The 12,083-nt window shown below is 51.4% G+C and overlaps 1 protein-coding gene across 7 annotated transcripts in view; it reads right to left on the minus strand.

Moving 5' to 3' along the window:
- Positions 1-10,808, minus strand: part of CCDC102A (coiled-coil domain containing 102A) — a 97,918-nt gene extending 87,110 nt beyond the window's left edge. For 5 of the 7 annotated variants that reach the window (XR_016444062.1, XM_090061845.1, XM_090061843.1 and 2 more), the window contains exons 1-2: positions 10,716-10,808; positions 10,459-10,574 (exon numbers count right to left, since the gene is read on the minus strand). The gene's annotated coding sequence lies outside the window, so the exon portion shown is untranslated. Of the gene's footprint in view, positions 1-9,907; positions 10,065-10,458; positions 10,575-10,706 lie in introns of those variants that run through there. The other 2 variants (XM_090061844.1, XM_090061847.1) reach the window with 2 other exon arrangements.
- Positions 10,809-12,083: the final 1,275 nt, after the last annotated feature.

Genomic DNA, 12,083 nt, shown 5'->3' on the forward strand with positions numbered 1-12,083 from the left:
GTTAAGTTTCTGTTCTAGAAAGTATCATCACAGTTTTAACTCATTTATAGGGAAAACTTTCTGTATGTGACCTGCTACAGCACTGTCTGCTCCAGTGCAGAAAGAAAGCTTGAAACAACAGCTCTGAGAGATGCAGCTGTCCCACTGAGCTGGTGGGAGTGCTAACCCTGAACTCTATCCATCCCAGTCTAAAATATCACTGTGACTGCCCTACAACCCTGGTAGCAGAGGGTGGAGTGGGTAACTGCAGGCAGTGTTTGGCATTATGGGCAGAATGTAAGCAACGAGCCTGGCTGCAGAGCATCAGGACAAACTAAAGAAGCTCTTTAACACTAGACTTGTTTTATTTATATTTGATAGGCTACTTCTGCAGCATCAGTGGAAAAATACAAATGGGGTAAGTCAGCTCCTTCACATAGGGTGCAAACAATTCTAGTGGGATCTTTGCAATTGCTCTGTATCTCTGTCAGAAAACAGATCACCTGCCAAGGGTCCCTCTCAGGTAGTTCCAGTTCCTTGGATGCCACACCTGGCCCCTAGTAGGGTTCATTTTGCAGGGTCACCCAAGGCCTTGTGTCAGACCCAGATAGTAACAGTTCTGAGCTGAGGTCTGTCTCCCCCAGACCTGAAATAATTTCTGACTCTGAGAACCTGTGACTGCAGCACAGTGGTGAACCGCTGGTGAACCACTCCAGGAAACCTCAATAGGAGGGTGCTGGAGAGTCTTAATTGGATAAATACAGGGCCTGGCAGATGGTCAGCCCACAGCTGTCAGAGAATCTAATTACTTAAACCTGTCTAACTGTGCTGGGCAGCTCATGGGTAGATGGACATAGAAGCCAGCTACAAGTCTCACCCCCTGAACAATCAAAGTAGGGCAAGGAGGCAGACAGTGAGATCCAGCAGTGCTCATCCCCTTACACATCCCTTCTCATCCAGGTCCCCTGCAAGGTCTCTGCTGCCTCACCCCACAGAGGGTCTCCTTCCTGGCTGTATTCCTGGGCCAGGTTGTAGAGCTCCTATTCACACTGGGTAGTACTACCTCACCTGAATGGCTCATTGATTTCACAAGAGCTGCTCATGGAGCAGGAAGCTGCCTAACGTGAGTCAGAGTAATATCTGCTAGTCATCTACATGCATGCTAGAATCATAGTTATCCAAATTCATTCATGGCCTCCAAAACCAGCAGTGTCCAAAAGTCCAGAACTCTTTTGTTCTTAAATCTTAATAAGCTGCGTTCTGCCACAGCATCCAGGGCAAGTAACTAAGATGACTGAGGTGGGGAAAATGTTCCTACATATTTGGCCCACTCTTCCGGGTGAACTTAGGACTTGGCTGTACCATGTCAGACCATGAAGTCTGGTCTCCTGCTTTCAGTAGGGAATGACACCAAAACCTGGATTTAGTAAGAAGATAAAGAAACACTGAGCATCATAGCAAAGTCAACTGCTTGTTCAACAATTAATGGGAGGGTAGTTTCTGCAGGGTGTCAATTTACCCACTGAAGGATTAAATTAGAGTGGGGGGGCAATTATTTTGGGCAGAGGGCCGCCTACCAAGTTGTGGCAAGCTGTTGAGGGCCCCATGGGTAGCCCCGCCCCTTGACAGGTGCCCCACTCCCTGGTCACCATCTTGGGACCAATGTCCCAGGGCCAGCACCAGTGGGGCCCAGAGCAAGGAGCAGGCTGGCAGGGGTCTATGAAGCCAGGTTGGGCTGCACCAGCAGAGAGAGGGGGGAGCTGGCCTGGCTCCATAGAGCATCTGCTGGCCGGGACCATGTAACCCTGCCGCTCTGCTCTGGGTATGATGCTGATGTTGGGCATGGGACACAGGTGTGGGCCCTGCTCCTGCACCCGCTCACTCCCAGTGCCCCCCCAGCCCCGTGGTACAGGCGGGGGGCAGCGTGCAGCCCTGACTCCCTGCTCACTGGCAGGGATGGTGAGGAGTGCAGGGGAAAGGGGGCCCCTCACCAGCCCCATGGCCCACGTTCCCTGCTGCAGCTGCTCACAGCCCATGCCGGGCCGTCCTGAGCAGGCACAGGCAGCCCCACACAGGCTGTGAGTGGCTGCAGTGCGGGGTGCCAGTCATTGGGTGGGGCAGGGCCGCTTTTCCCCCACACAGCACCAGCTTGTAACCCGCCCTGCTACCAGCCTGGGCCCCACACCGCCTCTGGGCTCACCCATTGGGGCTGTGCCATGGCGGCAGCAGCTGCAGCCCCCCTGCTTGCCGCACCAGGCAGTGTTTGCTCTTGCTGCCCGCCTGGAGCTCGTGCGTTGGGCAGCAGCAGCAAATGCTGCCTGGTCCAGCAACGGGGGGTGGGGGAGGCCGCAGCTGCTGCCACCATGGCATAGCCCCAACAGGTGAGCCAGGAGCTGGCGCGGGGCCCAGGCTGGCAGCAGGGGCAGGTAACAAGCTGGTACTGAGCATGGGGGGGGGGGAAGCGTCCCCTCCCCCACCCCTTGGCCAGCAGGACAGCCCCACAAGGGCTGCGAGCAGTTGCAGCAGGGAGCTCTGGGCACAGGGTGGCGAAGGAGCTGCTTTTCCCCCGCGCTCCACACCAGCTCGTCCCCTGCCCTTACCTGAGCTTCCTGCACTGAGCCATCCATATGGTCCCAGGCTGGGGCAGGCAGGCCCTGCTGTTGAAGGAGCCCTCCAGGGCTTCCCCTGGGTCCTGCTGCCCTTGGTTCCTATCATCTTTGACAGGAACCAAGGACAGATAAATTTAAATTTTCTAAATTTTTTAGGGGCCCTGGGGGCCGGATAGAATGGCCTTGCCAGCCAAATCCGGCCCATGGGCCATATTTTGCCCACCCCTGAATTAGAAGATTCCGTATGACAGACAGCTGCCCCAGTCTGTCACTTGTGGAGAGCAGAACAGCACCTAAACAGAGATCCAGATGTCCCTAACCTTTTTTGGAAGTGCAGGCCCACCACTGTAAAGGGCTGTAAGTAATATGAGTTTGTTGGGTCTCATTCCAGCCACTCACCTGTTCCTATCATATTCTTTCTGCACAGTATAGATTGGTTAGGTTGGATTGACTATGAAAGGTCAACAGGACTGAGCAGTTATAGTATGGAACTATACAGCTATCAGTTCCCCAGAGCTACAAATTCAGCTCTTCCAGCCCTGCCCGTATGACCTTTGCTGAGTCACTTAATGCCTGGGCACCTTAATTTGCCCACCTGTGAAATGGGGATGACAGTATTATGCCAAAGAATTAACATCTGCACAGTACTCTGAAGTGGTGACATTTTATGGAAGGGCAAAATGTTACCCACTCTAAGACAGACTTCAGACCAGATGTGCTGCAGGTAAGCATACAAAAGCACTGGCAGACCACAGTCAGAGGACCCTCGATAGTAGAGGGTGTTCCAGAACAAGATACAGGTGCATTGGCATAGCCGATCACGCTGAGGCAGTTACAGGTCACACATGAGGCGAGGTGCACTAGACAAGCTACACAGAGCAATAATGAACTGCAAACAGACATCCTACAATATGTCTTGTTCTGGCCAAGGTCAGTCATTTGCATCAAATTCTGCAAGTCCCCCCTTGCCAAGCAAACTGGAGCTGGAAATGCAAACTCACTGAACAAGCCTCTTTGCATTTCCTGAGGCACAAAACCAGTAACTATGGTAGCTTCCACGCAGACAGGAGCTGGCAACTCCACCTGAATCTCAAGTTTAATGCCATTCCGTTCCAGGGAAATGATTCCAGATGGTTCCCAGGTCCACAGACAGTGCATTTTTAGGACTACCCAACATGTTCAAACACATGGGGTTTGAATGGAGTACAGTGTATGATTTACAACCAGCATCCTAGAGCTAGCCTGGCACTATTCCTACCCACCTCCCTGACTCCAAAATATCTTGACATACTGTACAACTCACTCCCAAATGGAGCCCATTCTTGGCTCTGAAGTAAGACTTCCATTGCCCACTCAGGATGCTATAAATACAGCACATTTCCAGATGTTTCCCTTTCTTTCTTTCTTTCTTTCATTAAAGAGAGAGTTTACTAGTGGTTCCTACACATTGTACTAGACAATATTAGCAGCAGTGTTTATCATTTAGACTAGCCAACTTCCTGTCAAGAAAGATGGGGGGGGGGGCGGCCCCCTTCCGTCCGGGCCCACTCCCCCTTCCTTCCTATTGCTTGAGGTCTGGGCCCATTGTTCACCCCCCCACCCCCGGCCACAACAGGCTGGCTTTTCCCCTGGCTCGCACTTGCACTCCCCCCAAGTCAGGCCCGGGCCCAGTCCTCCCCTGGCCCCACCGTCACTACTGATGCCACGGTGCCCCTGCTCCTCCCCACCCCCCAGCATCGGCTGTTCAGGGGTGGGAGGAGCGGGCTTGGGGCCAATGCAGGGGAGGGGGGTGGGGGAGGAGTGGACATGGGTCTGAGGTGGGGAGGAGGCCTGCTCCTTCCCTCCCCCAGCCAACTGCTGTAGCTGTTGGGTCAGGCCCACTGTTCAACCCCCCAGTGCAGTGGTGGGCTGGCTTCTCCCCCACTTGGGCCTGCTCCCCTCCTTCCTGTGTTGGGCCCAGGCCCACTCCCCCACCCATGTTACCTGCAGAGAGCAGGGCAGGGGGTGAGGGGCAAGGCCCTGCTGGCCTTGCCCCCCCTTCCATCCGCTCTGTTGCCCCCACCTCCAGGAAGCAGGGGTGGGGGCACGAGGCCAGCTGTGCTCCATCTCCTGTATCCCCACCATCATGGAAGAGGGCTGCCTTCTGTCAGAATGCTTCTTCACGCTCTGATCGACTGTTTGTCAGCCAATAAAGCATCATGGACAAACAAACAGGCAGACAGGCAGACTCAGGCTTTTATAATACTAGAATTGTGGTACAGCATATAATGTGCTGGTTGCTTTCCAAACCAAGAAGAAGCAGCAGCAGCTCCAGACCCAATGAATCAATTATGTAAGGGTTGAGCTGTAGATCCAAATTTTCTGAACATTTGAGGACTGCTCTGATCTGGCATACCAGGATGAGCTCATCTCTAAGGACATATTAGCTGAATTAGAAATGAAGAATGAAATACACAGACAGAAGGATGAGTGAGACTGAGATTAGACAGATGTTGGGCAAGATTCTCTCCCATGCTCCAACCTCTGTGCATTGCACAAAAGGGCTGGAGGGACATAAAAGAGCCTTGAACTCTAGCTTAAGGAGAGTTCTTCTAAGTGGAGGCACTGCAGGAGACAGCTGCAATCCCTGACTGAAGGGGGATGCTAAGGCAGGGGTGGGGGGGGAGGGTCAAGGGCCTGTTACAGGGATTCCAGGCTAAAATATGCTGGAAGCCTCCTTGTAGCCCTCAAGACAGAGAAAGGTCAAAGGTGGCCTAGCTGCCCTCTCCTCCAGGTCTGAGTCTGTTGTGCTGTGTCTCTTACAGGCCTCCTCATAAAATGCAACATGATTGGCCTCCATTCTGTCTCAGTGTACCTATTACATACAAGAAAGCAAACAAACCCCTGTGGTAAAAGAAGGGTAACTGTTGCAAATACAAATACTCAACAGCAAGGAAATTCCAGAATGAAGGCTACCCAGACCCTTGTGCACCAATATTGTGATACAGTCTTTAACTACGCGATTACCTAATTCCTTCCACAGGGTACCTGTCCCACTCAGTGCCCAGGAGAAACCATGCTCACTCGTTAGGAAGCTAGTTGATGTTTCTTTTTATCCTTGTTATTTTAACATGTAGTCTCCGTCCAAACCCTACACTAAATACACAAGTACCATATTTCACAGTGTGTAAGTCAAGTTTTGACACCCAATTTTGGTGTCTTAAAAATCAAACTCAACTTATACGCTGTGCCATTTCAAAAAATCACTGCCGACAAACTGCTAGTTTAGGGAATGCATGAGGCGTAGTCACATTAACTGCACTAATTGCAGGAGGAGCGATCCCACTAATTAATGCCAGGCAGGGCTACTGCCACTGCTGCAGCTGCTGGGGTATTCGGCTTTCCCGAGGTCCAGCATCAAGTAGAGGAGCGGCAGGAATGGAGGAGCTGCAGCCCAGAATGTGGGGTTGAGGCTGATGGGAGCGCAAAGCCGCGCTCAGGAGGGAAGCAGGAGCATAGAACTTGGGTGAGCAAGGTGTGAGTGTGGGGGAGGGTGTGGGTGTGGGGTATGATGGAAGGTGGGAGGTGTGGGGACCCCCCACACACTTCCCCCCATGGTGCACAGCAGCAGGCAGGTGGCAGGCCCTCATGGCTCATGCAGGTGCTACCACCCTGCAGCGCACAGTTCTGCTGGCACTCACGCATCACCGGGAGAAGACATGCACACTGAAGCCAGCTGCCTTCTCTGCCACCTGCCTGCGTGTGTGGCGAGGAGTGCAGCCTACCCAGCTCACATCTATCACACCACTCTAAGGAGCCAGAGCCGGAGCCAGAGCTGGGCTCGGTGCTTGCTGGCATGGCTCAGGCTGTGCTGGCCCCAACCGCCACAAGCAGTGCTGCCTGGGCCACACCAGCCAAGGCCCAGCCCCTGAGTGGCACAACAGAAGCAGGCCAGGAAGTCTGCGCTCCTTGCCACCAATCGCAGGCAGGGAACAGGGAAGGCAGCCAACTCCAGTGCTGGCTCACAGGGGACAGAGCTAGGCTCGACGGTTGGCAGCACCATTTGCAGGGTATGGGGCCACACCAGCTGAGCACAGAGCCTGACCCTGACTTATACACTGTGCCTATCCTAACCCTAACTTTTTGCACCAGAAAATCAGGGTTGACCTATACACTGTGTCAATTTATACACTTTGAAATATGGTAATCATTTCCCCAGGAGTTTTCCTGTGTGCTTATCACTGGACTGTCTGAACGGGCTCCACAAAATCCAAACAGTTCAACTTCCTCATAGCCCCTAGGAGTGCTACCACTTCACACCAGTCCAATTGTCATTTCTGAAATATTAATGCCTGCATTGTTAAATGGGTCCACCGATTTTGGATGGAGTCACCTTAGGCCTGGTGGGCACATCTACACATTCATTAATGTGCCTTAGTTACTGTGCATTTATGTTAGTACCTCTAATAATTAGTAGCACCAGCACACAGTTTAGTGACACTTACTATGCATTAACCTAATAACACTGTACAGTAGGCTGTTGGCACAGTTAATAACTGCTACGCTATCGTTCAGTGTTATTAAGCTAATGTACTATAAGCGTCTTGTATAGAGGCGCTCAGTATTTAGTATTTTTAGAGCACTTAGTATATTCATAGTATAGCTCCCACTCAATGGTCATAGATACGAGTGTGCAGGATTTCTGCAAATCAAGCTCCTGGGTTTCCAGTTGGGCATCTGAAACATGAGGAATATACAGTACAAATGGCTACGTATGAAAATGCTGATGTGACTTGCCCAGAAATGCACTGGAACGCTGAGGCAGACACAGCAAGGGAATCCAGTCCTCTGATGCAACGTAAGACTGCCTTTGTCATGAAACCATCCCTTTTCTTTTCACAGTCCCATTTCAATCACTGCACATCTTCTGATTCAAGAGAAACAAAGATCCACCCCTCAACTGTCCTCACTCCCAAAGCACAGTCTGTTCTGTTAGCTCATGGAAAAAATAGTATGTGATCATGCATAAAACACACAAACCAAGGGAATGAATTAAGGCTGCAGTCATAGCTGAACACCAGAGAGCCTGACTGTGCAACCTTAACATTCCTCTAATGACATCAGTATGCATGCACATAACTTCCTAGCTCCTTTAAAAAGCAAACTGAAAAAAGAGAAATTCCATAGTGACTCGCCACACAGATCTTCAGCAGCATTTGATCCCTAACATCCACAGCACAGACCTCTGCCACTTGAGCCAGTGGGAGAAACTGGCTCAACAGCCTGCTATTCTCTAAAGGGGTGACCAGTATAATAGCCTATGATACCCTCTTTACAGTGAACTTTAAACTGCTTGCTAGACAGCTCAGGTCAGCTTCAGGACCCTAGTTCCATTCTGGATCCTGGAGGGGAGTATGCTCCAATAGTTACAGGCTCTTCAAGTCCCCAGGGTGCCTGCCTTCCTCCTGTGTGGCTCTCACAGCCTGTCTTTGCCCCTTCTACCCCTCATCCCCTGCTGCAGCCTGTCTCTGCTTCTGCTTTCCTTTTCTGTCACCTCACCCTTCCGCATTCCCATCTGGCAACTTTTTCCTTCCACACTGGATAGAGCACTTCTGTGGAAAGCTTGGCTCAGCCCCTGCAGCCCTGGGGACCGCTTGCTTTACTGGGGGATGAAAGGTGGCTGGGGGAGGAAGGGTGGCACGTCTGCAATACAGTAGGACCTTGAGGAGATGGAGTTTGCTTAATGCAGATAGGTTCTTTGGATTATTTAGCAGTGAAACTCTAACAAGACTCTACCAAGTATATGCAGCCTGAGCTTTTTCGCAAGCTTTTAACTTTATCAGATAGAAGCAGGTTTTCAAAGGCACATCCTCACACAATGGTGGCCTCCCTGACACATTTCAAATCCTTCTTCCAAAGCAGGGGGAATCAGAGCCTCCCAAAAAATCAACTGTAGAATTTTTATAATATTCCTAAACAACTTATTTTTATCTAATCTTATTTTCTGATACTGCCTCGCTATTTCTGCTGAAATTCTCCAAAATAAAGCAGCCTGATGCAAGCCCAAATTATTTAAATTTGTAAAATTATAAGCAACTATTGTAAGGTTATGTGTCTGACCACACTCACCGTGCTAGCTATATTTTCTATGTGTTTCTTTATAATAACAGTACCAGTTATATTGTAACTTTCTTCCCTAGATCTCAAGGCACTTTACAAAGGAGGTCAGTATTGCTTTCCCTGTTTTATAGATCGGGAAACTGAGGCAAAGATTAAGGCTCTGATTTGCCCAATGTCAACTAGCAGGCTAGCAGTAGGGCGTGTAAAGGACAAGATCTCTATTTTACATGCACACGTGCACACAAACCCTTCTCCTAACATGACAGACCAAGGCATGGGCACTCCATTGGGACAGAAAGCAAGTTGGAAATCAGATGCCAAAATCAAGGCTCAAGAGACAAGCCCAAGGTGAGCAACCAGGAGTGAGAAGCCAAGGAAACCCACAATCAGTGTTGATCAGCCGGCAGTCAGTTTCTGCAGCTGAGTTTGAATAGGGTCCCACAGCTGCTTTAGGCCAACTGGGCACCCTGCAACATTAGCCAGTCTGACATACCCCTGCTGGGAAGTCAGACTAGACAGGGCAGACTGTGCAGGATCCTAACATAGACCTTTTCTTGCCCAGAGAGTGAGAGTGTGTGGAGAGAAACCTAGCTCAGATAACAGTACATTAGGCCAAGTCAGCGATCCCAATCTTCAGTGGCCCATGGATAACAGTCCTTTAGAAATAACATGCTACATTCAGCATCACACTTTGCTCTCCCTGCCAGCCTCAAGCAAAGGGTGTTCACAGAAAGCAAACCTACCAGTGGCAGCTACCAACAACACGAGGGCTGGGCTGGCAGGCAACAAGCTGGCCATGAGCTACATGCTGGAAACCACCAAATTAGACAGAGGCAGGCATTTCTCTATATTACAATATACATTGTGGGTATAAATACAGCCCTGGATCTTTCTTCTTTTGCGCTGAAGTGTATATTATTGTCTATGTTCAGACTTTTATGTATATATGTATAGGCACAACACAACAAGCACTATCTTGTACATTTTTAAGTGGGAAACTGCCGGCATATGATTTCTCCTGGGGGAAACATATCAGAAAGTGACACCCCTTCCAAGGGAAGCAACTGGCCCCTAAAAAAGGAGGCCGGGGCCTCCTCGCCCTGGACTCAAGACGAGACTCCTGGAGCGGACTCAGGCCCGAGGCCCCACCACCAGGCCCCAGCCCGGCGGACCCAGCTCCAGCTTGGGCGTCGCAGCGCCCCTACTCAGCCCGCTCCTACCTCCTTTCCCATCGGCCCGCAGGCTTGTCAGTCATGTCGCCGTGGTTACAGGGCGAAGTTGAAATTCCTCCGCCCCCCCCGCCCGCGTTCGCCCACACAGCGGAGCCGCCCCGCGCCGGCACCCGCGTCGCTGGTCGCCCCGCTCTCGGCGGCCGCGCCTCTGCCCCCTCCCCGCGCTCCGGGCACCAGGGAAAGTTCAGCTCGAACTTTGCAGCCGGGAAGGAGGGGCCGGCTCCGCCGAGCTCCAGCCCCGCACGGACGTGGGCATGGCCAGGCAGGACGCGAATCGCAGCCTGTCTGCACGGGAAACTTTTCTTGGGCTGAGCTGGTCCCATCCGCGTCCAGGCCGGCCCCACTCACTGCCCCTGCGTGCCTCGATCGGGACTGTAGTTACAGACGCCGCAGGCAGGAGAGGCCCACAGTGTGCCTGGCCTTGTCCCTCCAGATCTGCGGCTGCCCCCAGAGGTGTGGCTGTGCGTTGTGGGGCGGGGTGGGGGGACTTCATAAGTCGTGCAAGGCTCCTTGTCACCCCTCTGAGCCCCATCTCTCACCTCCTTTCAGAGTCTTGCCCTCCCTTGTGGCCGGACCAAGCTGCCCAGGAACCAAGCAGAGATGGAGCAAAATCTGTGCAGCCAGCCCAAGCAGAGCAGATTGCTGTCGCGGTGACCTAGAGAGGGATAAGCGAACTTAGTCTCCTCCTCCGCCTCCTCCTCCCCCCAGCTGTTTAGAGTTTGGGGGGGAGGGAAGTAGGAAAAGCCTGGCACAACTCAGAAGGAAAGGGACAAGGCAGGTAACAGACCTAACTTACTTCTGTACCATGTCCAGATCAAAGGATAGTGTGGGGGAGACAGGAAGCCCCCTTGGGTTATGGACAGCAGGCGGGAAGGAAGGAGGCAGGGAGCTGGAATGGGAGGGATCATAACTTGGAAAATGGGCGATCCTAAAGGAAAATGGAAATATGTGCACAGAGCTTGGATCGGCTGCTCAGCCTTTGCTGGCTTCAGGAAGGATGGGATCTGTGGCTGACGCTGGGCTTGGCACTCTTTCTGGTTCTGGCAGCAGCAAGGGAGACAATGTAGGGATCATCAGAGTATAGGAATGCAAACTATTGATCCCCTGCAAAGCCCTGAAGGTTGGCTCTGTCTGACACTGAGCCAGTCACTTTGCCTCTCCCTGGGCCTCTTAGTATCCAGCTTAGCTGTGGCATGTCAGCAAAGGACTCCGAATGGGCTTGTTCCAAGCCAGATAGTCCTGTGAGCCAGGCCAGAGGGCTACAGCAATTCCCTTGAAAACCAGATGATGCAGCAGAACTCAGCTAGGACAATAAATCACAAAACCCCACCTGAGTAAAACTGAAAACCCCAAAGAGATTTTGATGCGAGTATTTTGCCAGTGTTCAGAGAGTTCTGAGGTTTGAAAAATTAGGGCCGTGTTCTAATTTCAGATCTGGTTCACACATGGGTAATCGCATAAGTGAAAATTTAGCATAATACCAAGAAGTACACTGCAACACTCTAGTGCAAACACTGTAAGACTAAGTGGCCACAAGTGGTCAGCACCTGGTTTTTGCATCTTCACAAGTGTCCTTCCAGTCTCTCATATGTGGCACAGGGTGTGTATTTCAAAACTACAAAGTGAATGTGCTATCTGTTGACTTGAGCCACGGACACAGCGTCCTACTTTCCCAATGGAAGCCTCCCATCTTCACATGGACTGAGCATCTCTCCAGTAAGATTGGGTGACATCACAGCCCACTGTGTTGCAGAACATTCCCTTGGGTGTTCTGAGCATTGCCATGAAACATAATCTGTGGAAACTATCCCAGCTCCCAGGACACATGTTCTTTTTAATGTTACCCAGCTGGATTCAATAGTTGCATGCTTCTGCAACCAAGTGCTAGGAGGTATAATGCTATCCAAGTGCAGCATTGACTGCTTCGGGAGCATCACAGCCACCATTTTACAGACATCCCCTCCAGCTTCTCTCAGCACCTAAAGGATTCGCTAGATTTTCTTCTCTTCCCCAGTGCCCCATGACTGCGTTGTCAGCACCCACTGCCAGATAGGATAAACAGATGCAATGGTCAAGCAGCTTTGATGTGGTTCCTTGCACATTCTCTACAGTTAAGATGTCACAATGACAGGATTAAGAAGGTGACTAGTGATGAAATAAGAGG

Source organism: Crocodylus siamensis, chromosome 9 (genome assembly GCF_052110815.1).
Source record: "Crocodylus siamensis isolate JL-2025a chromosome 9, ASM5211081v1, whole genome shotgun sequence".
NCBI lineage: Eukaryota > Metazoa > Chordata > Crocodylia > Crocodylidae > Crocodylus > Crocodylus siamensis.